Source organism: Thermobia domestica, chromosome 5, assembly GCF_964235325.1.
Source record: "Thermobia domestica chromosome 5, izTheDome1.hap1.1, whole genome shotgun sequence".
Taxonomy (NCBI): Eukaryota; Metazoa; Arthropoda; class Insecta; order Zygentoma; family Lepismatidae; genus Thermobia; species Thermobia domestica.
The window spans coordinates 184,921,514-184,946,545 of record NC_137458.1 but is presented as its reverse complement, the minus strand read 5'-3'; the positions used below and the strand labels follow the sequence as shown (position 1 = coordinate 184,946,545).

At 35.6% G+C, this 25,032-nt stretch overlaps 1 protein-coding gene across 3 annotated transcripts in view; it reads left to right on the top strand.

The window, feature by feature from the left end:
• The first annotated feature begins 24,057 nt into the window (after positions 1 to 24,057).
• The window catches only part of LOC145686318 (afadin-like), a 187,518-nt gene continuing 186,543 nt past the window's right edge, over positions 24,058 to 25,032 (top strand). Inside the window, exon 1 of one of the 3 annotated variants that reach the window (XM_081759519.1) lies at positions 24,058 to 24,322. The gene's annotated coding sequence lies outside the window, so the exon portion shown is untranslated. Of the gene's footprint in view, positions 24,323 to 24,584; positions 24,606 to 25,032 lie in introns of those variants that run through there. The other 2 variants (XM_081759518.1, XM_081759520.1) reach the window with 2 other exon arrangements.

Below are 25,032 nucleotides of genomic sequence, written 5' to 3'. Positions count from 1 at the left end.
CCACATCGAATCCCATCCTATCCCATCCCATTTTTTTTAACAAAACATTATTGGAAGTGTATAACTTTGATGTTAATAAGAACCGAAACAGTATAATAAGGAAATAACTTATTGATAGTATCCTTTAATCGACGTATTTATTCAGTATTAGAATACGTGTACTATTGGAAACAGTTATTGTTTTCAGTTTATGGTCTTGTATGTTATCTGCCCGTTCTTGAACAGCAGACAACTCACTTCGGATTTGTGTGTCAAGAACAGGAAAAATAACATACACGACCTTGACAGTCTTCCCAAGTTTACCCCTTGTTATATCGACATGAGGTTACATCGAATGATGCTTGTTGTCGTGAAAAAAGGGAAGAAAGGAAAAAGCTGATGTCAAATTATCGTTTGTCTGTGTGTGTGTGTGCTTGTGTTTTTTTTCTTTTTAGAGTATTGACTTTTTCCCTCTCTCTCTTTTTTTCATATCCACAATTGCAAGAAATTATGACCGACCTTTGTGGGTTTATTGGGAATAGGACGATTTATTTTGGATTGCTAACAGACGACATTTTTTTTAACCTTTTACTTTAAACTTTGGCTTTGTGGCTCTTAGCACCCACGAAAGGTCATTATAAACTATATAAGCAGTTCCCGTTTTCACCGGCCGCTGAAAAGATATTGGGGAAGAGAAAAGTGCTTGCCGTAAAGATAATGAAAAAAACAAAACAAATTAAAACAAATAATTTATAAATCTTTATAATACACTGTAAAGTTACGAGCGATTACGGCTAAGAATTTAACGTGAGATTAAAATTACGAGTATTATGTATTATGATTAAACAAATAATATACAATAAGTAAACTACAAGCAAATTATATATTTAACAACCTGAGTGCTTAAAAACAATTACTTTATTTTTAATTTTTATTTTTTAAAATTATTTACTTTGATTAGATGGCCTTTTTGATTTATAGGAATATTTTTTTTAAAAAATTTATTTATAATTTGCGCTAGCGGCAACGAATGAGAGTAGGGGATAATTTATATAACACTTGCGTTTTATTATGCACTACACAAGGAAGGTGGGGATTAAGTCAGCCACAGTTTTTTTCTTTTGGGCTTTTTTTTTTTACAGAAATTTGGTTTTCTGTAAGAGTCAAAAAACTAATTTGAGTGTTATGCTTATATTTACTAAATTCTAACGACGACAAAAACACCATTTCAAAATGCAATCATAAGTCTGTGTAAGGAATGTTTTCGTTGAACGAAGCTAAATTATACAGATCTATGTATGCGGAACACGAATATTTCTAAAAGATAGCATGAATATGAACGATAATCATACCATATTTCTACATTATATAGTAGCGTGAAAAACTGATATTAAAATGATATAACAAACAGGCATAAGCTTTTTATTCTAGCACGGCAACACATTAAACTTAACTCATTAAATTTTGGGAATTACAAATTATCACCTTACGTGTCGTTGTATTCCTATTCGTTTTCACGTTCGAGCGACGAAAGAAGAAATTGTAGTAATAGTGATAAAAATCGAATTCGAGATTTCAATGAATTCAAGTTTCACGCCCCCACATATCGAAAAAGTAATTTGATGTCTGTCCATCTGTTCGTCTGTCGGTTCGTCACGCTTTTTCATGTATTCAAATAGAGGCCATACTGTTCGACGTATCTGGACCGAATTCTAGACATGAAGTTTTTATAACACTTTAAAAAAACTAACTAACTATATGGCCTATGGAACCCGGAGGTTCAATGCCGCGTTCACAAAAGCTCTCAACTGACTTCTATTCTTAGCTAACTGCATCCAGTTTCTACTTTGTATTCCAATCTCTGCGAGATCCATCTTAATATTGTCTTCCCATCTGCGCCTAGGTCTTCCTAATGGTCGTTTTCCGATTGGTCTTCCAGTCAAGACTTTGAAAGCATTTCTAATTTCTTCCATTCTAGCTACATGACTCGCCCACCTAAGCCTCCTAGACTTGACGACCCTAACAATGTTGGGTAGATCTTATAAATTGTGTAGTTCCTCGTTATGAAGTTTCCGCCATTCCCCATTCCCGTTCCTCTTGGGTCCGAATATTTTTCTCAGGATCTTGTTCTCAAATACTTTCAGTTTATGTTCTTCCCTCAGAGTAAGTGACCATGTTTCGCAACCATACAGAATAACAGGCATAATAATCGTTTTGTATATTTTAAGCTTCAAATTCCTCGACAGAATTCGCGACGACAAGAGATTTTGAACCGAATAGTAACACGAATTCCCTGCTTTGAGTCGACATTTAATTTCTTCGTGAATATGATTTTCTTCTCTTAATATTGATCCTAGATATTTGAAAGTATCCACTTTATCAAAAGCATTATTTAATATTTTAACGCATCCATAATTTGCTGTATTCCGGTCCCGACGCACTTCCATGTATTTAGTTTTCTCTGCATTTACTTCTAAACCCATGTCCCTGCAAGAGTTTAATAAGATCTCTGCATTTCTTTCTATTGTTCTCCTATCATCCCTTATTAAATTTACATCATCAGCATATGCCATAACCTGGTCAATACCGTTCAACTGTAGGCCCTGGTTGCTATCTTTGATTTTCCTTATAGCGTATTCCAGAACGAATTTAAATAATAATGGCGACAACGCATCTCCTTGTTTCAGGCCATTTTCGACGTGAAAGCTCGTGGACAAAAATTTTCCTACCCGGACTTTACTTTGGGATTCATTTAAACATATCTTAATTAATCTAATTAGCTTTCTCGGTATTCGAAGTTCTGTAAGAACGTTGTATAATGTTTCTCTCCTAACCGAGTCGTACGCCTTTCTAAAATCAATAAATAATTGATGTACCGGGGTATTGTATTCCCACTTTTTTCCGAGTATTTGGCGAATGGTAAATATTTGGTCGATAGTTGATCGATTTCGTCTAAATCCGCACTGATAATCTCCAATAATTTCATCTGCGTATGGGGTCAGTCTTGCTAACAGAATATTTGAAAGGATTTTATAGGATGTTAATAGAAGAGAAATGCCTCGATAATTATTACAGTCAGTTTTGTCGCCTTTCTAGTAAATTGGAACAATGATTGATTCTTTCCACTCTTGTGGCAATTCTTCCTTGTTCCATATAAGGAGAATGAGTTTGTGTATCTTGTTCCACAATTTTTCGCCTCCAGCTAAAATTAACTCAGCCGGAATTTCATCTACACCCGGAGATTTGTGTTTATAACACTATCGTTTCGAATTCTATATCCTCCGACACCTAAAAATAAGGGTAGTTTACTGAAGGATGAAAATTTAAAATCATTAAATTGTCTCAAAAACGGCTGTAAAGATTTTGTTTGTATTTTTACAAATATAGTATGAAACATTGCTCTCAAAAAATACGTAAGGTGTAATTTACTGTATGGGATGCATTTTTTTGAACAATTTTCTCAATCACATTTTATAAATAAATGTATCATTAATAACCTGACAATATGACACAACTCGTTCGTCCTGTAAACATACAGAAGAGGTAGTTTAGCCTACTCTTCGACGATTTTCCCATTAACGCCTGACCCAAATTTGTTCATATTTCATAAATAAATGTTACATAAATAACCTAACGATATGGTATAATTCCATCATCCTAAAAAGCTAGAAGTGGTATATTACTTTTCGGAGCAAGTTTTACCCTACGATTTTGTCGATAATTACTCTGGCAATTTTGTTCGTATTTCATAAATGGCATAACTCGTTTGTCCTGAAAAGATATACAAGGGATATTTTATTCTTCGGGATGACTTTTTTAACGATTTTCTCAGAAAGTACTCAGACGCTTTTGCTCATAGTTCACATACAATTATCTCCTTAATAATTCTAATGTATGACATAAGTTATTTCTAACAGAAATATGACGAATGGGTACTTTACTTTTGGACTTAAGTTGCTTCTAACAAAGTTTTCTAAAACACATTATTTTATTCGCATTTCCCAAATAAATGTTTCAGTAATAGCTGCAGCCTAACACGAGTCAGTTTAAGAAATTCGAGCGAGAAAATTCAGTGCGTTTCATCCGTACTCATTCTTAAATATATTTTTAAATGTTACACCCAATCACAATTTTCCTAAGAAAATCGAAACTTCTTTTTAAATGTGCCTTGCTGTGGCCAAATGGTTCAAGTGCATTGGTTCTGGATTTGATTCCCGGTGAGAGCTAGTGTATTTTTATCCAACGTTAAGGAATAGGTGCAAAGAGAAAAGTGTTTAAACAAGTCTAACCAACCTAATGAATAATACAAAGAAATAATACAATATTACGAAACTCTAGAAGAAACGTTGTTAATATTAGATATTTGCGTGTAGAAGTCCAACCCATGACTGTCAACTCCAAAGGTAAGAAAGTGAAACACCCAATACCAGGTTAATCAGTGGTCTCTAGTTAAAGCTATCCTACTAGGAAGTGATTGAGATACCAAAAAATATTGTAATCGCTGGGAGACATGTTAGGAGAATACACTGGGTGAGAGAGTTTAATACTGGAACTCATGAATAGTCTCTGCACCTTCGTTGAGTATTGAAGTGCGTAGGTCTATATAGGTTTGCATTGAAATGAGCATTAATACACAACATCTGTTGAACATTACGGGGGGCTTGCGGACAGGTTTGCAGTACATTTTACGGGGTTCGATATTGTAACGATCCTAGCAAACTCCTCAGCCTTTCCTCACTGTACTCTATAAGTTAAATTCGTGCTTAATTAAAACTATGTGTTTAAATTTAACACTGTTAACCGTTAATACCTGTGCACAACGGGCAACAATCCGCCAGTAATTCTTTATTTTTGCCCTTTGTTTTAGCGCCATAAATGTCTTTGTTCATAAATTTCTTTGTCTATGGTTTTGCATATACGTAGCGTGGACATTAAATTTTGACTTCTACGCCATATGCATCTAATTACAAACACACCTATAGAACGAACACAACAAACTTGGAATATATAGTTTATGTATGGAAAATCATACACGAGGCGCTGCACGGGAGAGCAGTGTGCATACATATGGCAGTCAACTTCCTAAGAAATTTATAATAATAATAATAATAATAATAATAATAATAATAATAATAATAATAATAATAATAATAATAATAATAAAAACAGAAAACGAAACAGTTATTTACATAATGTATTTATTTAAGCATGGAAGTGCAATAGACTTAAGTTATTTCTCTCTCTCTCTCTCTTTCTCTTTGAAGGCAACAACCTTTAGGGTGCCAAGACGTAGAAAAGGACTTGTAGCACTCATGACTATAGAGTGGTGTGTGTTTGGCACATCGGGTTCCTTCGTTGTTAGCCCCAGCTTTCTAGACCGGATGCGGTTATTCCCGGTAGAAAATACAAGAAAATATACCTTTCTATTACTATTAAAGTAAATAATTACACTCATTCCCTCAACGTGATACTTGTTTGTTTAACTGTATACAGACAGCTGATCCATGGGAGAATCGTTGATAATAATAAATAAAATAAACTCGACAAATATTCTTGTAATTTGCTGGGCACGCCAGTGTGCCTGTTATCCGGTTGTGGCACACTGGAATATAGGGTATGGCTTTCTAATTTTTCCCCAACTATTTTAACTTCTTCAATTGAAATTAATCTATAATAATAAGAGTGAATTTAGTCTTCTTACCCTTCGATTTAGAAATAAGGTCCGCTAAATTGTATATTTAAAAAATAATAATACTCAGAATTTTATAGAGTAGTTTGTTTTATTCGAAATGATATACTTCCTGCAACTGTTTGGGTTGGAATTATTTGAGAAGGCTAAAGGACACGGTGATGATGATAAATGAATGAAATGGTGGAATGAAGAAAGTGGGAGAAAACGGGAGAACCCCGAGAAAACCCATGCACATGGTGTTTGTCCACCACAAAATTCACTTGGTGCGAGCTGGGGTCGAACCAAGGATCCCATGCACCAAAGGTGAACGCTTTATCACTGAGCCACCGCGGCCCCTCTGAAATTATTTATAAGATAGAGTGACTACTTTATGAAAACTTGATATCGAACACATTTGTTTAAAAATACCAGCTTTTTGTGAAATATTGCTTAATATTCAGGAAAACCTAAGTCAATAAAATACTACTACTACTACTACTACTACTACTACTACTACTACTACTACTACTACTACTACTACTAATAATAATAATAATAATAATAATAATAATAATAATAATAATAATAATAATCTTAAATTAAAAACTCTCTGGACCTAGTGCATTGGCACAATTCCACGAATTAAAAAGAGTTTGTTTATTTCTCATGTAAGTGTAGAAGGACTTAATCCCTGTTGCTTTCAATATACAAAGAAAGTGTCCAACTGTCAAATGATATGCTACATAAAATGCCCTATGCAACATAATGTAATATAGAGTCATCATTTCAGGTTGTCTAAAGAACACTTTCGTTTTAGCAAGAAAGGAAGAAAATAGAAAATACTCAGTTTTAACCTAGTAGAAAGTTTGCAGATTTAAGAGAAAATGTACAGAGTTGTTGGATGTTAAATGTAGTTCGGATTAATGGAGTAAGACACCGTAGTTCATTGTATGAATTATACTGGGAGCGACCAAGCCATTGCCTATGGAAATATCGAAAGAGACACGTTAATGGTGTTAGTTGCCAACTGTTGTAGAAATGAAAAATTTAAGGAAATCTCTAAAACTCTAAAATCACAAATCCAAATTGACTAACTGCTAAGTAAAACTGCTAAATCTGACTAAAGCAAAAAAAAAAAAAAAATGTCTTAATGACCTGTATTACAGTTTCAGACACATCATTCTCATATCAAAACTACGATAGAAGTAAATTATGAATACAGGTGAATTTGCAGTTCTGGAATACCAACAAATGATTTTGCTAGATGTAAATTTTGGGAAAACATTTTTATAAGGTTTTAGATTTATTTATTGGTTTGTTTGTTTATTAGCTTCTCCATGCCGTAAACGTCGCCAACACCTAGTGGCCCACTTGCTGGTAAATGGCGATCGTCAATATAGCGACGCGTCGAAGGATTGCCGCTAGTGTGCCACTAGTGGCAGGGATTCGTCGAGTCGAAGCAGATATCTAGAATCGGGGATATTGAAGTTACCACAACGTAACAGCAAGGACTTCATTTTGATCCCCGCTCCTTTGATTTGTCACGGAGAATCGCAAAGGGACCAACACGAACTATCGCCAGTCATGTGCATGCGGTTATTATTATATATTACTTTTCCCTGACGAATTGTTATTATAAGGACAATACTTGAGCTCCGGGGGTAAAGAGTAACTCCTGCCTTTACATCATGAAGTAAAAAATCTTGAGATGGGTGCGTATAATTGTATGAATTTAGTTGGCAACTGTCGCCGATCACTAGCAAGTGAATATGGGAGAACTATGAAAAAAGTAAATAGACGCTTGCCATTTTGTTACATGACGAGTGCATTTGATCTGATTCCAAACAGTTATCGTCAAATATACACGGTTAATGGAGCACTCTGATTAGAAATATTAAAAATACTTCAACGATTTATCACTCTACAAGCTGTGTCTTCATAATAGCCTCCGTGGCGAATTCGGAAGAACACGCAACTAATAACCCTAAGGTTGGTGGTTCACGCCCAGCTCAGGGCACTTTATTTTTACTTTTTTTAAAAATGTTTGTAGACTCACCTTAATGCAAAGGCGATTTAACGTATTTTAGGGGAACAATTTTGTGGTTCGTTGGCGTTCCGTCGCTTCTCTGCCAGTGGTGGTATAATTTTCAAAGCGGAAGTGGGACCAATTTTTGGCTGCGGGACCACCAATTTTTGGGGACATGTCGCTAGTTGCCTATCGGTAGTCCACCGACGCTTACGGCATGGGGTTGTCCCCTCACAAGTGAGGCAGATTGTAATCGACCAAGAGTGTTTGGGAAAAATGGGAAACATCTTCCGACTTCGACTTCTGAATAATCCGTTTAGGATCAAGTCGAATCAAGGCTAGGGGGGCGCGGTGGCTCAGTGGTAGAGCGTTCACCTCTGGTGCTTGGGGTCCCGGATTCGATCCCAGCCCCCGCCAAGTGAACTTTGTGGTGGACAAACACCGTGCTCGTGGGTTTTCTCGGGGTTCTCCCGTTTCCTCCCACTTTCTTCATTCCACCATTTCACTCATCTCTCATTATCACCGTCTCCTTTAGCCTAATCGGCGTAACCGTGGGACGTAAAACTCAAAGATTTCATTTCATTTCATTTTCGAATCAAGGCTGCGTCACGGGAAGGTAGAACAAGTGAGGCAATCTTTCCAAGCACTACGCTGAAGAGTCTCTGTCTCATTCAAGACTTAGACTCTTCAGGAAAAGTAACAAGTTTATTACCTGTAATTTATTCTTTGAGTCAAAGTATTTTGCAATAAACCATCGTTTTGTAAGATATTTTTACGATTGTATACTATTAATTTCGAAAATTGTACACATAATATAATTTCCCATCATGGATTTGAAAAAATCAAAGTTCGAACAAAGAAAGATCTTCGATCCACATGTCTCTTTCATTATTGACCCTTAATTTATTTTAGTCCTAGGCAAAGCGAATCGACGGGATGGCTCTAAGTGAAAACATTCATTTAGATGGTTAAGTAATCTGGAAATTCCTGCTGTTATTTCACGAAGCACAACAAATCTTGAGAAACAAAAACAATTTTGCTTACCAGGGGAAGGGAGTAAATCATTTGCTTACGTTTGCTTAACTAGAAAAAAGGCAAGGGCGCCGATCCTAGGGGGCCGGGCCCCCCAAAGCTCATGTAGGCCCCCTTTGTATTTATGAATATACAATATTTGGCATAATTTGAATGCAATTTGCCTTAAAATCCTAATATATATCGTCTGCATTTGAATGCCCTCCCAGAAAAAAAATTTACAGAGAAATCGGCGCCCTTGGAAGAAGGTCTAGTGAAAGGAATAAAAATGTGATAACGTAATGCTTGAACAACTCTATCTAATGGAGAAAAGTAAATTAGTATTCAACACTTCTTTCAATTTTAAGCATTTCAAAGATTCTCGTAATTTAGTAGCGTCCCGGATTTCCATTTTTGAAGTACGGGTACTCTATCTATACCTTAAGTTTCAGACCACGCACTTAAGCCGCTTTGCCACAAGAGGCACATAGGAGTTTTTCTTTCGATTTCCTTAGGAATATTGAGAATGGTATGACTTTTAAAACTATGTTTAAAAAAAGAATACATATCGACACAATAAGATGATAATCTAATACCTAGGAAATATATTGAATTGTTTTTAATTTGTTCTCACGCTACCAAAACAGTATTTATTTTTTTTTTATTCCAGCCTTTTAATATAAGCATTTCACATTATTGTCTGTTCTAGGACAAAACAATTCTAGTTCATGTATATGCTAGCTTTGGAAATACAGTAGAATTTCGCTTATCCGACATAAACAGGCAGGCAGAACGCTGGATAATATGGATGTGTTAAGAAAAGACCTGTTAAAAGTAAAACTTGTGATATAATTTTACATATTACACATCTAATAATAATGTTTTATAACAAATAACTGCACTGCACTGAATCAGGGACGTATCCAGCGTGAGGGCCTGAGGGCTGTCCCCCTCCGAAACTCAAGTACTTTTTAATAAACATGCTTTTACCCTTTTGAGATTCTTTTATATCAGTTTACTAATAGTCAGTGTCCAAACTTTGGGCAATGTGCTGTCTTGTTATAATTCTAAGAACATGCCATAATGCCATTATACCATTTGGAATTAAAGAACAGGAATTAAATAGGATTAACATTTTGTTTCCGTTCTGTTTTTAACTTTAATATATTAGAACGATACACTCAATGTCTTCTTGCTATTTTTGTTATGTGATATACGTAGCAGACAGTTTTCTTTAGTTACATTTCTCTCGAAAATTTGTTTCATTTTGTTTGTGCTATAATGCAGTTTCCAAAGTAAACCGGTTTATAAATGAAAAGTAGGAAAAAGTTTAAGAGAAATACAGAACTGTTGCATTATTATTATTATTATTATTATTATTATTATTATTATTATTATTATTATTATTATTATTATTATTATTATTATTATTGATATTGATATTTTTAAAACATTAGAATTACGTGCTTACGAGGATTCGTGTTGGGCCCCCTCCGAATAGAAAACCTGGATACGTGTCTGCACTGAATGATAGATGTATGAGTCAACGTGTAGACGGGCGCGCTAGGCGATATACTCCAAAGCATGAAAAATATATTAAGACCACAACTTGCAGTTCTTCTTGCCGATTGGTGCTTTCTGCAATGATATATCGGATCATACGGTATGTGTAACAAAGGATGGTCGGATAAGCGAGACCATGGTGTATTGGTGTTTCACGCACCTAAACCTGTAAAATGTTTGTATAAACGATTATCTTTCACTCCCTAGCTAAATTTGTGAGTATGATCACACACCTTGCCTCATAAAGTATAGTCTTATAAAGGATTTTTTTTTTTTTTTTAGCTAAAAGCTAAAGGGAAGTCAACTTCAGTAATTTACTTTAGTTTTTTTTTTTTTTTTTTTTTTTTTAATAATGGCAAACTAGTCCATTTCATCACGATAAATCACGTTTGATACTAACAAGGGACATCACCCAGTTGTCCGGCTCCGATTTCAATGAAATTTTTCTAGCTGATAGAGGACATATATGTATTATTTGTAATGACAGAAATTTTTGCCATGGTGCATGTTTTCTATTTTTTATAATTTTTAAGAGTTGTGATGTGGTTATTAGAGATTATTGCAGAAGTCCTTTACTAACCTTTGTAAACGAAGCGTTAATGAAAGAACAACCATGTACATTCATATAAGGCTTAGGGGGAAGTTTTATGGTAAATATGACCTTGACGGCAGCCATCTTGAAATCCGCCATTTTGAATTAAGGTCAAGTTTTTTAAACGGGAATAGGGTAATATGATACATAATTTCGGGCTAGAATTTAATCAGGAAGACAATGGTGAAATTAGTTTTGAGATACATCCATTAGGGGAAAAGTTACAGGCATTAATTGCTCACTTACTACGCGAAATCCCTTACGTCCGCTTCTAACCCGCGTATTAATGATAATAGGTGAACAAAAGCTTCGGTAATACATATTGTGCCTAGAGAGAAGTGATACGGTAAGGGTATCCTTTACGGCAGTCATCTTGACATCCGCCATTTTGAATTAAAGTGAAGTTTGAAAAATGAAAACCATAGCATGTAACACCTCAGTTTAATAGCAAATTTTCCCAAAAAGCCAATGTTATGCTTATTTTTGTTCTATAGCTAACCAGTATGTATTTAGGACTGCTTCTAATGTGCACCAACGTCCAATATATATTCGATCTTTCAAATTGGCAAAACTCCTAATTTTCACCCATTGTGATAATACAACGACATAGGGAATGGCATCTCTAGGTCTATATATTATCAAAATGTTTTCACCGCATGTTTTAAGATTCCAACTGGCACATTGCAATTGCTGTCATGCCTCATGTTTTCTAAATTTATTACATTCTTTTAAGAATTGCTATTTACCAGTTCATGAATCTTTCTGAATTTTGAAGACTTGTCATTTAATTATTTATTTCCTATGCTTGCCCTTCAAAAACTCGTTTACTGACATGAATCATCGCACAACGAAACAACTCCAACTTTGCATTCAGGTAATATCGAATACGTCGCTTGTATAGTAGATGAGACGAAAAATCGAATGAAAATTCACTTGAAAAAGGGAAACGAAATATGATTGTTCTGTAAATCAATAGTCTTTTGTTTTGTTTTATGTTTATTACTTTATTGTATATTTATTTATTTATTTATTTATTTATTTATTTATTTATTTTTTTTTTATAGCAATCTTTTAGCTAATCAGACAAAAAAGTCATTCCTTTTCTAGCGATTGTTGTCGATATTTCATGTTTGTAAGATTTATAATCAGTATTGATCGGGAACTCAATTAAGTCCCACCTCTTTATAAACAAGTTACCTGTTTCCATATTATGTTCATGGTACAATGTTTTGGGAACAGTCATATTATGCCTCTTCGATATTTTCTATCATTGCTGCTGTTCTTTTAAAGTTGCATTTATTAAAAATATTTTATTGTTTGTCGTTTGTGCAACATGTAGACTATTTACTGATAATTTTGTGTTCGTATAACACCAATTTGTTATAATTTTATTTGTATTTCTTTACGTCACATAGGTCCATACGTTCTTCACGTATTCTCATTTAAAATAAATAACTACATTGCAAGTCTTCAAAATTCAGAATGATTGCTGTATGCTTATCCCAACACTATTCACGAACTGACAAATCGCAACTCTTCATAAATGTAACAAATTTAGAAAACATGAGCCATGGCAACAATTGCAAAGTGCCAGTTGGAATCTTAAAACATGAGGTGAAAATTAGGAGTGTTGCCAATTTGAAAGATCGAATAATGCACGTTTGGTGCACATTAGGAGCAGTCCTAAATTCATACTGGTTAACTATAGAACAAAAATAAGCATAACATTGGCTTTTTGGGAAAATTTGCTATTAAATTGAGGTTTTACATGCCATGGTTTTCATTTTTCAAACTTCACTTTAATTCAAAATGGCGGATTTCAAGATGGCTGCCGTCAAGGATACCCTTACCGTATCACTTCTCTCTAGGCACAATATGTATTACCGAAGCTTTTATTCACTTATTATCATTAATACGCGGGTTATAAGCGGACGTAAGGGACTTTCGCGTAGCAAGTGAGCAATTAAATGCCTGTAACTTTTCCCCAAATGGGTGTATCTCAAAACTAATTTCACCATTGTCTTCCTGATTAAATTCTAGCCCGAAATTATGTATCATATTACCCTATTCCCGTTTAAAAAACTTGTCCTTAATTCAAAATGGCGGATTTCAAGATGGCTGCCATCAAGGTCATATTTACCATAAAACTTCCCCCTAAGTCTTATATGTATGTACATGATTGTTCTTTCATTAACGCTTCGTTTGCAAAGGTTAGTAAAGGACTTCTGCAATAATCTCTAATAACCACATCACAACTCTTAAAAATTATAAAAAATAGAAAACATGCACCATGGCAAAAATTTCTGTCATTACAAATAATACATATATGTCCTCTATCAGCTAGAAAAAATTCATTGAAATCGGAGCCGGACAATTGGGTGATGTCCCTTGTAAGATGTCTTTTTCTGTCCGTATATATCCTTTACATTTTGTTGGAGACAAAATTGTTATTTTCCCAAGAAAACAGGGTGAGAGAAGCTATACAACAACATGAACTGAAAACAATAGCTAACTAACTAACTAACTCTATGGCCTATGGAACCCGGAGGTTCAGTGCCGCGTTCACAAAAGCTCTCAACTGACTTCTATCCTTAGCTAATTGCATCCAGGTTCTACTTTGTATTCCTATCTCTGCGAGATCCATCTTAATATTATCCTCCCATCTGCGCCTAGGTCTTCCTAATGGTCGTTTTCCTATGGGTCTACCAGTCAAGACTTTGAAAGCGTTTCTACTTTCTTCCATTCTAGCTACATGACCTGCCCACCTAAGCCTCCTAGACTTGACGACCCTAACAATGTTGGTTAAACCGTATAAACTATGTAGTTCCTCGTTATGAAGTTTCCGCCATTCCCCATTCTCGTTCCCCTTGGGTCCGAATATTCTTCTCAGGATCTTGTTCTCAAATACTTTCAGTCTATGTTCTTCCCTCAGAGTAAGCGACCATGCTTCGCAACCATACAGAACAACAGGCATGATTATCGTTTTATATATTTTAAGCTTCAAATTCCTCGACAGAATTCGCGACGACAAGAGATTTTGAACCGAGTAGTAACACGAATTCCCTGCTTTTAGTCGACATTTAATTTCTTCGTGAATATGGTTTTCGTCTGTTAATATTGATCCTAAATATTTGAAAGTATCCACTTTATCAAAAGCATTATTTAATATTTTAACGCCTCCACAATTTACCGTATTACGGTCCCGACGCACTTCCATGTATTTAGTTTTCTCTGCATTTACTTCTAAACCCATGTCCCTGCAAGCGTTTAATAAGATCTCTGCATTTATTTCCACTGTTCTCCTATCCTCCCCTATTAAATTTACATCATCAGCATATGCCATAACCTGGTGAATGCCGTTCAACTCTAGGCCCTGGTTGCTATCTTTGATTTTCCTTATGGCGTATTCCAGCACAAAGTTAAATAATAATGGCGACAACGCATCTCCTTGTTTCAGGCCATTTTCGACGTGGAAGCTCGTGGACAAAAATTTTCCTACCCGGACTTTACTTTGGGATTCACTTAAACATATCTTAATTAATCTAATTAGCTTTCTCGGTATTCCAAGTTCTGTAAGAACGTTGTATAATGTTTCTCTCCTAACCGAGTCGTAAGCCTTTCTAAAAACAATAAATAGTTGATGTACCGGGGTATTGTATTCCCACTTCTTTTCGAGTATTTGGCGAATGGTAAATATTTGGTCGATAGTTGATCGATTTCGTCTAAATAATCTCTGCACTGATAATCTCCAATAATTTCATCTGCGTATGGGGTCAATCTTGCTAACAGAATATTTGAAAGGATTTTATAGGATGTTAATAGAAGAGAAATGCCTCGATAATTATTACAGTCAGTTTTGTCGCCTTTCTAGTAAATTGGAACAATGATTGACTCTTTCCACTCTTGTGGCAATTCTTCCTTGTTCCAGATAAGGAGAATGAGTTTGTGTATCTTGTTCCACAATTTTTCGCCTCCAGCTAAAATTAACTCAGCCCGAATTTCATCTACACCCGGAGATTTGTGTTTCTTTAATTTCTTTATAGCGGCTTCCACTTCTATTCGATTGGGTTCTGGAATATACGGTTCTGCGGTGTGTATCTCCTTTTCTCCACGCACATTAGTTTTTGGCTGCGTGTTCAGCAAATCGTCAAAGAAATCTTTCCATCTATTTAAGATGCTATCCGTATCAGTGAGAACTGTTCCGTCAGATTTCTTTAATATATAAGCACGAGGTTGATAGCCTTTCTTAAATTCGCTGATCCCCTTATACATGTCCCGAATATTTTTATTTTTACTATTATCTTCAAGTTCCTTAATTTTAGCTTTCAAAAAATCCCGTTTCTTTGTTCTAAAAGTTTTGGAAGTTTCCCGCCTGACATCTGCGAAATTTTGTGTAGTTATTTCATTCGGATTTTGTAGCCACTGTAATTTTGCCTGTTTTCTCTTCTCTGCTGGTTTAATGCATTCTTGGTCGAACCATGGTTTGTTCCTACGTATTTCCGCGTGTCCCAATTTTTCTATTGCTGAACTTTTAATGCTATCTCTAATTTCAATCCAAGTATCCTCAACACTAGTGCACTCCGAGTCTTGTAAGACCGAGAATCTATTCGAAACTTCAATCTGGTATTCCTCTCTTACCTGGCTCTCTTCTAATTTCTTTAAATTAAATCTCTCCGTTTTCGGACATTGAATATTACCTTTATTCAACGATAATCTCTCCCGTATTATCGCTACTACCAGGTAGTGATCAGTGCCACAATCAGCCCCTCTAAACGACCGGACGTCAATTATGCTAGATTGTCTTCTTCTATCTACTAAAACGTGATCAATTTGATTATGTGTTTTTCCGTCTGGTGATGTCCAAGTGTATTTATGAACGTCGCGATGTGGGAATATTGTACTCTTCACGATTAGGTTTTTGGATGTTGCAAAGTTCACGAGTCTAACACCGTTGTCATTACTTTCCTTATGCAAACTTTCGTTCCCTATAATCGGTTTGAAAATATCCTCTCGTCCTACCTTCGCATTAAAATCCCCTAATAGAATCTTCATATGGTATCGCGGGAGTTGGTCAAATATCCGTTCCACTTCTTCGTAAAAACTATCTTTTATATCATCACCCTTATCTTCAGTTGGAGCATGTACATTTAAAACAATAATATCACACCACCGTCCCTTAAGAGTAATAAAAGAAAGTGTCAGTAACAAATTCAACCCGTTATATTCGTTTGTGAACGAAAAACCCTGTTCCTAACTGGTGATTTTTATTTCCTTCCCCGTAAAAGAACGTAAAATTTCCGGAATTCTCAGATCCATTTCCTTCCCACCTAACTTCCTGAACTCCTACTAAGTCCATCCTGTATTTCTCTAACTCACTCGTTACAGATTTTAACGCGCCTGCCCTATAAATACTTCTAATATTCCATGTTCCAAATCTCATGTCCATTTTCTTTTGCTGATGTCGTGCCAAGTTATCAGTCCTTGTCCGAGGCTTTTGTGAATGTTTCTGAACAAGTACCTTTTTTTACAGGATGAGGGCCTTGCCCAAACCCCTAAGCTGGAGGACCACTCCCAGTCGTCTGTCCACGACTGCTTATTCAGTATATTCGCAGCTAACCTCTATATCTAGAGGCCTTCTCCTCGATCCGCAACCTGAGGACGCGCCATGCCGTGGTGACAGGAACCCACGTTACACGGGAAAACAATAGCTATTACCAATAATACTGTAATCCTGGGTATCAATAAGTTTTCCTTAGTATATTGCTTCGGTTCTTATTAACATAAAAACTATGTTTTGTAAAAAAAAAAAAAAAAAAAAAAAGAATGGGATAGGATGGGATTCGATGTGGTGTCAAAGTAATAAAATAACTACGAGTCCGCCACTCTATCCACCTAACCACAGAGGCTACGTTGTGTTTGTTCTTTTTTCCTAAGAAATAATCTTCATAACCATGGTGCGTATCGCTTCGAACCTTAACATAAGAGTTTTCTGTTTAGTTCTATATTTTCGTACGACATCTTAGTTACAGAAGCTAATTTATATTTGGCAGGCAATCTACACACTAGGTTTTAACCAATAAATGCAACATTTTAGTCCAGTATCCAGTTCCTTGATCCATCTCCTCAACTCCCCCGCTGAATTCCCTCCGCAATCGTGCTGTGCTACTGAAAAAATCCCTAGAAATCATCGTTGCCAGTATACACAAAACCGAGCATAATTTTGTTTTTTGTTTATATTTTTATTATTTTATTATATTTTTTGGAAATATCTCCTTAGATGGATTGCTCTCTATTATCTCCACATACTAATAACTCAATTTTACCCATAAACGTAAGGATAAAGGAATAAATACGGAAAATCGTGAGTTACAGTATACGCGCAATTTTTTTGCGCATGGGAGTACCTGTCATTTGCATTTTGTTTTCATCAAGTCGCTTAACTGTAAAGGGGATCACCTCCCAAGTAGTTTCAAAATTACTTTGAAACCTTTTGTTGTTTTAATATCGTTTGTATGAATTGCTAATTACTTTTGATTTCCAAGATCTCTTTCAATTCGAGCAGTAATCTCGTGTTTAATTATAACGATATAATATGCTTTGATACGCTAATTTGTTAAGTATTCTGAACTGGTTGATAGCAGTGGTATTCCAACTCGCTGACGCCTACTCGCTAATATCATAATACTAGTAATCATTCGTTCTCTTGCGTACTGACCACCCCTCGTCCGCATTCTGACGAAAACCGCCTTGCTTTTGTTATTTCTATTGCTACGGGACCCTAAAGCTGTCCTCTTGACGAGTGGTCATTCGATAGCCTAATTGCTTGAGATGGACATCTGCGCCTTTGCGCCCTGACTTGGTTGTTATTGAAATTGTATGTTATTTAACCATCTTCCATCCGAGCTGCATAGCTCCTCTTTGACACGGACTAATTTAAAGTCCCTATATAAACAGCCTTTTTCAAGGCTACCTCTTGCTATTATTATTATTATTGTGCTAATAACAACCTCCTTCACCAAGACATACTTTGGTGACAGATTGGTGGAATGTGCACGCGCGACATAATTGTTGTCGGTCTGTGACATGCGATACCCCGCGTCACACACATAATTTGATGACTGAATCGTTGGGATATGTACCCGCTGACGTAATTTGGTGGCTACATCGAGATTCGAACCCTGGCCCACATAAATAGTGGCCCTGATGTGAATTATCCTTGTTGTGATATAATTATCCTCTGGCGGTATATAAATACTTGTTGTTCTTGGCTATCATTCTTTGTCGGTGTTTTCACACCCTGTCAGTACGCTCATAAATTAGTTAAGCGCTCGTGTATATAAAACCAATATTTTGAATTCTACCAGAGCTTACTTGGGAGCGTGAACAAACTATTCGTTGTTCTGTAAATGCAAATGATAGAAGCGGTGTTTTTTACAATTTTCTAACACTGAAAATCCTACCAGTCGACCACGAAGGTCTAGTGCCCCTTGAGACCGTTCGTGGGCGCGACAACCCATTTATAGGCTATTTCTTAAACATTAAGTGAACGGTAATGTGAGTTTAAGATCAGTAACTTTGGGGCTGGGAGTCGTCATTTTTAACATTGCTAGGTTCTTCCAGCCCATAGTGATTCCAGCCTTATAGTCGCCTTGAGGTACCAAGGGCTAAAAATCTATACGAATGCACTTTTTATAACCGACTAACAAGTAAAGGGTCCAAATGGATGAGTTGAGATGCAGGATGAGACTTAGTGCACCTGATAGAGTATGTGAAAATATTTTTATGTGCAAAATTATAGTGGCTGAGCGCCATACGGAACGGAGGGGGAGGGGGTCAAATTTGGTGGGAGAAGGGTATGTTATGTTATAGAAATATATCAAATAAACTGTTGAATTGTAAAAATAGTGAAAGATAGACAATTCAAACAGTGGTACTTTCACGTATTGAAAAGAGAAAAATGGGCAAAGTAGATCAGAAACCTCCGCCGCTATTTTGCAATCTGTCATTTTGAAATATGTGATATTTTTTGAAATGGAAAGGTACTCATGTGATATATCAATTAGGGCCAACATGTTTTTAAACAGTCAATTATGAACTTTAGTTATCGTTATCTGTACTTATTTGGAAAATTTAGGACCATCTTTATAGTTATTTACGAAAATTTAGGAGAATGATGACAACATTGTGAACGCGTTCGTCAGAAAATTCTGCAAGGAAAATATATCTGTAATTGGTGGTATTCAAGCATGTCATCTTAAAACAAAACTGTTCTTGATGAAGGAGGCAATGGAAGAGTGTGCTACGCAATTCGAAATAGATTTTCCTGAATATGAATTCGTTATTGTAAAAATTACGTAGTATCTCTTATGGAGAAAGAAATTACAAATATCTCGGACTTGCGAGCTGTTCTGCCCAAGGCAATTTTCCCCCAAATTACGAATTTGCTGGAAATAGCCTTGACGCTACCTGTGTTATCAGCTTCTTGTGAGTGTTCTTTCAGCGTGCATAAAACTCTCAAATCCAGTGGCGTATTTACGATTTTGTTTCAGGGACTTTGCTAACTTTAGTCCTGGAAATATTAAAATTCTGCAAGATATGTCATTTACTTTAATATAGTAAATAAAATTTCGTGGGGAAGGCTTAAGCCCAGAGCCCCTAAATACGCCACTGATCAAATAATATATTCGTTATAAGTCTGGTCAGAACAGAACATCAGCATTAGCCGCACTTGAAATAGAACAAGAGATAGCCTCTAAGCTTGAAGATGATAAAATTATTGACATAGGCCTATTCAGAAAGTCGTCGCAGATGCGCTACAGTTTGTGTCCAGCAGGTGATTTGTAAATGCAATGCGGCACAACATTGTCAGGTGGATGCAAGAACAGCATAAAAAGTGGTGGTGTAACATTAGACCATTATTTTACCAATTACTATTGTATATGTACTTTGTTGATTAGATTTTTTATGCTTACGGACGTTCAACTATTGTAGGCCTCTTTAATATTCATATGTTTGAGACGCACGGAAGACGTTAACGATTTTGTGAACAATAAAAATGTACTAATATATAAAGGAAGTCAAGAGCTTTAATAAATGCTAAAGTTTGTTAATGGTTATTAAATTTACATAATAGTCAGTTGAAATATTGAAGTTTATTAGTCTAGTATAAGCTATAGTGTTTCTTTAACTATGTAGAATATTACATTTTAACGCAAAAATATGTCTGGAGAGCCTGTGTGTTCAGTTTAGGGAACCTCATGAAAATCATGTCACTTTTTTAGGGTAGTTACTGTATTACCTGTTACCTATTACTTGTTACTATATTATTTGTAACTATTTTTATCAAACTACAAAGTATATAAAGCTACAAGGCAAAAATGTACAGTATATATAAATGTATCAAAAAGTAATTATATGAAGTATTGCGTTTTTTAATGTTCTAGTTGGATGTCCTTGCATAAGTAAACAACACTACTAATACATAGTTTTTAAATTATTGTTTCATTATCGCATTTCGTGGGAGAGGTTCACTTTTCTTTTCTAACCCCCTAAAGAGTAGTTAAAGTTTAACTTCAAACAATTTACTGGTGAGTTCTCCATACGATGTTTCCGTGTTGATTATCCGCGGTTGCCGCGCCACCCGATTCAGCGAATTATCGTGAGTACACAATATAACACACACACACACACACACACACACATATATATATATATATATATATATATATATATATATATATATATATATATATATATATATGTATATATATATATATATATATATATATATATATATATATATATATATATATATATATATATATATATATATATATATATATATATGGTTTATTTCATTTGCAAATGTGGCCCCCCAAACTCAGAACTCTGGCTACGTCCCTGCCTGTTATTGTGCAGCGCCTGTTCTCACGAACCCTCGCTTCAACTGAAGCCACCAAATCGTCTGCAATCGAAGAAGGGCGACCTTAGTACTCATCATGGACGTTGTCACGGCCATTTTTAATTCTCGTACCCACTTACGCACTTTGCTTGCACTCATAACAGTATCACCGTAAATTTCGCAAATCTGTCGATGAATTTCTGCAGCAGACAGGTTACTTGGTGACAAAAACCATATCACTGAGCAAACCTCACACGCGGCGGGCGACTTGATAGTCTTAAACACTGTGAAAGCACAGAACACAACCGTACAGGTCAGCTACAGAGTTGAAACTGAGCACAGTTGTTCCCGAGGCATGTCGGTACACGACGCACACGCTAGTTGCGGTATGCGCCCGAACTACTAGTGTCTACAACAAAACGGACCTTACTTAAGAAACACGCCTCGTATTTAGTACTCAAAGTCTCTTTGTCTGTTCATGAAAATATTGAATTTGTATAATTCTATCGTGATTACTTGCAATAGCTAGTTAATCTTTTGTTGTTTTTCGTGTACTAATTTTCCGGGGGTAGCCCCCCGGCACTTTCTTTTATTAGGAGGGGGTATTCCATACAAGCGAAAGCCTCAGATGTGACCGCGCCCTTTTTACATAGCCAGTCCACCCCTGTTAATATATGCACCATTTTAAAGCTAAAGAAGCGCTCTACAACTTTTACTTGAAGCTTTTCCACGAATTATCGAATACACAAAAGTTAAAATATAAAAAACGAAAAAAAGTACACATAAAAATGTAAAATTTTACATATTTCTACGAATCTCTCTTAAAGTTTAGACCTAGCGAAAATTGTTAAGAATAACTTTTTTTTTTCTTTTTTTTTTAAGATCGTGGTTCAGGGAAGAAAACTGTAAAAAGAGTTTGAAGATCGGATTAATAATAACGGAGATATGAGCGATAATCGAAAACCTTGCAAATCGTATGTTAAAGGGGAATGGAGGGGAAAGCACAAGAGGAAGAGGTATGATACTTTTGGGAAAATGTATCTCTAGTTATGTCCTAACAACTGGCAAAAATTCAGCTTGTCTCGAATTTTTACCGATAATCATGGATTTCTTCCTTTCATTTCCTGGGCTATATGCAAAGAAAAAAAACACTTAGGAAATATATTTTCTTATCCCTTGCAGTCGTGACACAATGGATTTTCTGTTCATACTTATATAGTTATTACGTTTATATGTACGTTTAATAATCTGGCCAGGGCGATGATGGGTTAGTCACTTTTACTGTTTCATATACAGTGAAACCTGTCTTCAGCGGAATTGAGCGGGACTCGCAAAAATTTCCGTTAAAGACAAGTTTCCGCTTAATGGAGATAGACCTTTCAGTTAAAATATATATATATATGCTTATAACGGTCAATTACAGTACTTTTTCCTTCTACGGATTAATACCCCAAAAAAACTTAAAATAAACACAAAATATGCTGTGCACACTTTCCTTTATTTTTCCCAATAGTCAAGCAGGATTTTTTGCATACATTGCTACTACTTGGCTGCGGTATACTTCAGGACACAGAAAAGCTTTCTCTGAAATTTTGAAAGTCCTCTGAACTCTTTCCTCCTCGTTTTCACGACACGTGATGGAGATATATAACTTCTCCTTTACCTCAATTCCTTTTTTCCAGAACTTTGTTTGGTCAGTTTTCTTCTCATTTTTGTTGGCTGTCGCTAGTTGCTACACAAGCGGAACAGAAGTACGCCTACAAAGAAGACTGACAGCTGACATGCTATATTTTATTAAGTAAATTGTCAAGAGCAACACAAGTAGGTACTATAACTCTTTGTACTCTTAAACAACGAAGATGTAAGAAGAGATCTGATTCCTGTTTGTGAACATCTTAAAATTCTGTCTGGAAAATTGTGTGATCAGATTACCGGTATTTAATAACAAATTTGCAAAACAAATAAATAGAAAGGATAATAAATGACAGGCGCTATAATGTTAACATTTACTGCAATTTGAAAGCGAAAAAGTAAAAATTATCTAAGTAACAAAGTTTATTGCGTTCCGGGGTGACCGCAGCGAAGCGGGGTGAACGCTGCTAGTTAATCATAGTAATAAATGATGAGGCTTGTTTTGAAAAAGATATATTGTAACTGGGGGATTAATTAAAAACTTATATTTTTAATTCCACACATGCTATTAAATGTATTTTATTACTCTTAGAAAGACAGTAAATACTACAAACACATGCACAAAATTTAGAGTACCTTTGCAGCTTCCCGAAACATGTTAAAATGAAATGAAACTCTTAAAGTTTTACGTTCCAGAGTTATGCCGGCTAGGCCAAAGGGGAGTTAATGATTAGAAATGAATGAAATGGTGGAGTGAAGAAAGTGGGAAAAATCCGAGAAAACCATCGCACACGGTGTTTGTCCACCACAAAGTTTACTTGGCTTGAGCGGGGACCGAACCAAGGACCCCACGCACCAGAGTTGAACGCTCTACCACTGAGCCACCGTGGCCCTTCCGAAACATGTTCGTTGTCATTAGGTGCAGTTTTCACTTTCTTGGAACACATCAAAAAACAATACTTAGAATCACTCCACACTCCAGTTATACAAAATAATCCTAAAACCTAGAATTATGTTGAATTCACTAAATTTAATTGTATATACACTCGTACAGCTTTAAACGCATCACTTCACTCGTATATTACACTGCAAAACAATGGAAAAGGTACAAGTTGTTTCTTATTACTCTCTTTTTAATCAATATCCTTTACTATTATAAAGAAGAAAATACATTTTAGAAACTGTCAATTTTTGTGCAATTAAAGAATAACTTTATGAAATATTTTTTTTTTCTTTTGTGAAATGTTCTTTCAATTAGTTTCAAAGCGTCTGACTAATATATCGAGCCGACTAACATTGTAAGAAGAAATGAAAGTACGCTGGAATTGCGCTCCAAAAGATTAATTTTTGGACCATTTTCCGTGGCAATCACAACCCAATTCTTGTAGCTTTCTTAACTCCACGGGAAGAAAACCAATACGTAGGCCTACTCACGCAACAGCATAGAGTTATATTATATGGCATCATTTTTTCTATGAACCAGTAATACATACAATAACTTTACATTTCCAAATGAAATTAGATGTATACATTAATGGGTCACTTCAAAAAAGTGGGGAGGGCAACTGCCCCCCTTTGCTCCCCCTAATCCTGTCCATGGTAACTGTTGTTATTATGCCACCGTTACGACAGATGGAAATTCGGACTTCTTTCATCAGAAGATATTGTTGTACGCATGCGCACAAAGCACGAACAAAATCACGCACGAGACATTGACAGCAAGTGGGGTAGTTTGTTGTGTGTTTAAGTGTGTGTTATTAAGTTAAAAGCTTGCTAATTTTTTGTTATATTTTGTTTTACATATTCATATCTGTTGTTATAGGTGATAAGAAAATTTTGAATACTTATACTGCAGTTGTGAATATTGTGGAGTGGTTTGTTTGGAATAACTATACTTGAAACTGATCCATTCAAGGAATTTGATCTTTTCATCCATACTAGCGTAAGGTAAGTAACTAAATAAAATTAAGCCGTATGAGTTGAATCATGAAGAATGTGTATTTATTATTTGGCTGATACACAAGTAAACGATAATAATGCTTTTTATAGTGTGTAGTTATCTAAATATGAGTTTGTGGCCGTGCAAAAATTTCGGATCCTTTGGAATAACCGCTATAAACTTCCGTAGTATGTCCGGAGTGGATAATGAAGATGGCTGACGGTTGAACGATGGTTAGGCATGTGTGTGACACGAAGCAGTAGTGACGGCTAATTCATTCCAGAAATAACGGTTAAGTAATTTGAGATGTCTTTACGTTAATGTTTATGTGCAGTTTAAAGTTACTACTAGTTTTGTTCAAATTAAAATTTAATATTAAAAAAAAAAAAAATCCTTTTAGATCTGCTGAAGGCAGGGTGGCATTAACCCATTTGTGTACAGGTGAAGTTTAGGGTAGCTCTACAGATTTTGTAGAAATATTACTCGAAGAAATTATAAAATAATTAGTGGTAAACTCGAATCCTATTTGTACTTATGTCTACTCTTCGAATTCGTAATTATTATTCGTAATTAGTACGAATAGCGACTTCAGGGGATTATAATGCTTTGCGGCAGAGCGCTTAATTAGTGTGTGGGTAATAGTTAAGAACAGCTACTTCTCATCTCCCGTGCACGAGGATACATCTTACTGTTACACTACCTAAACACCCTAAGTACA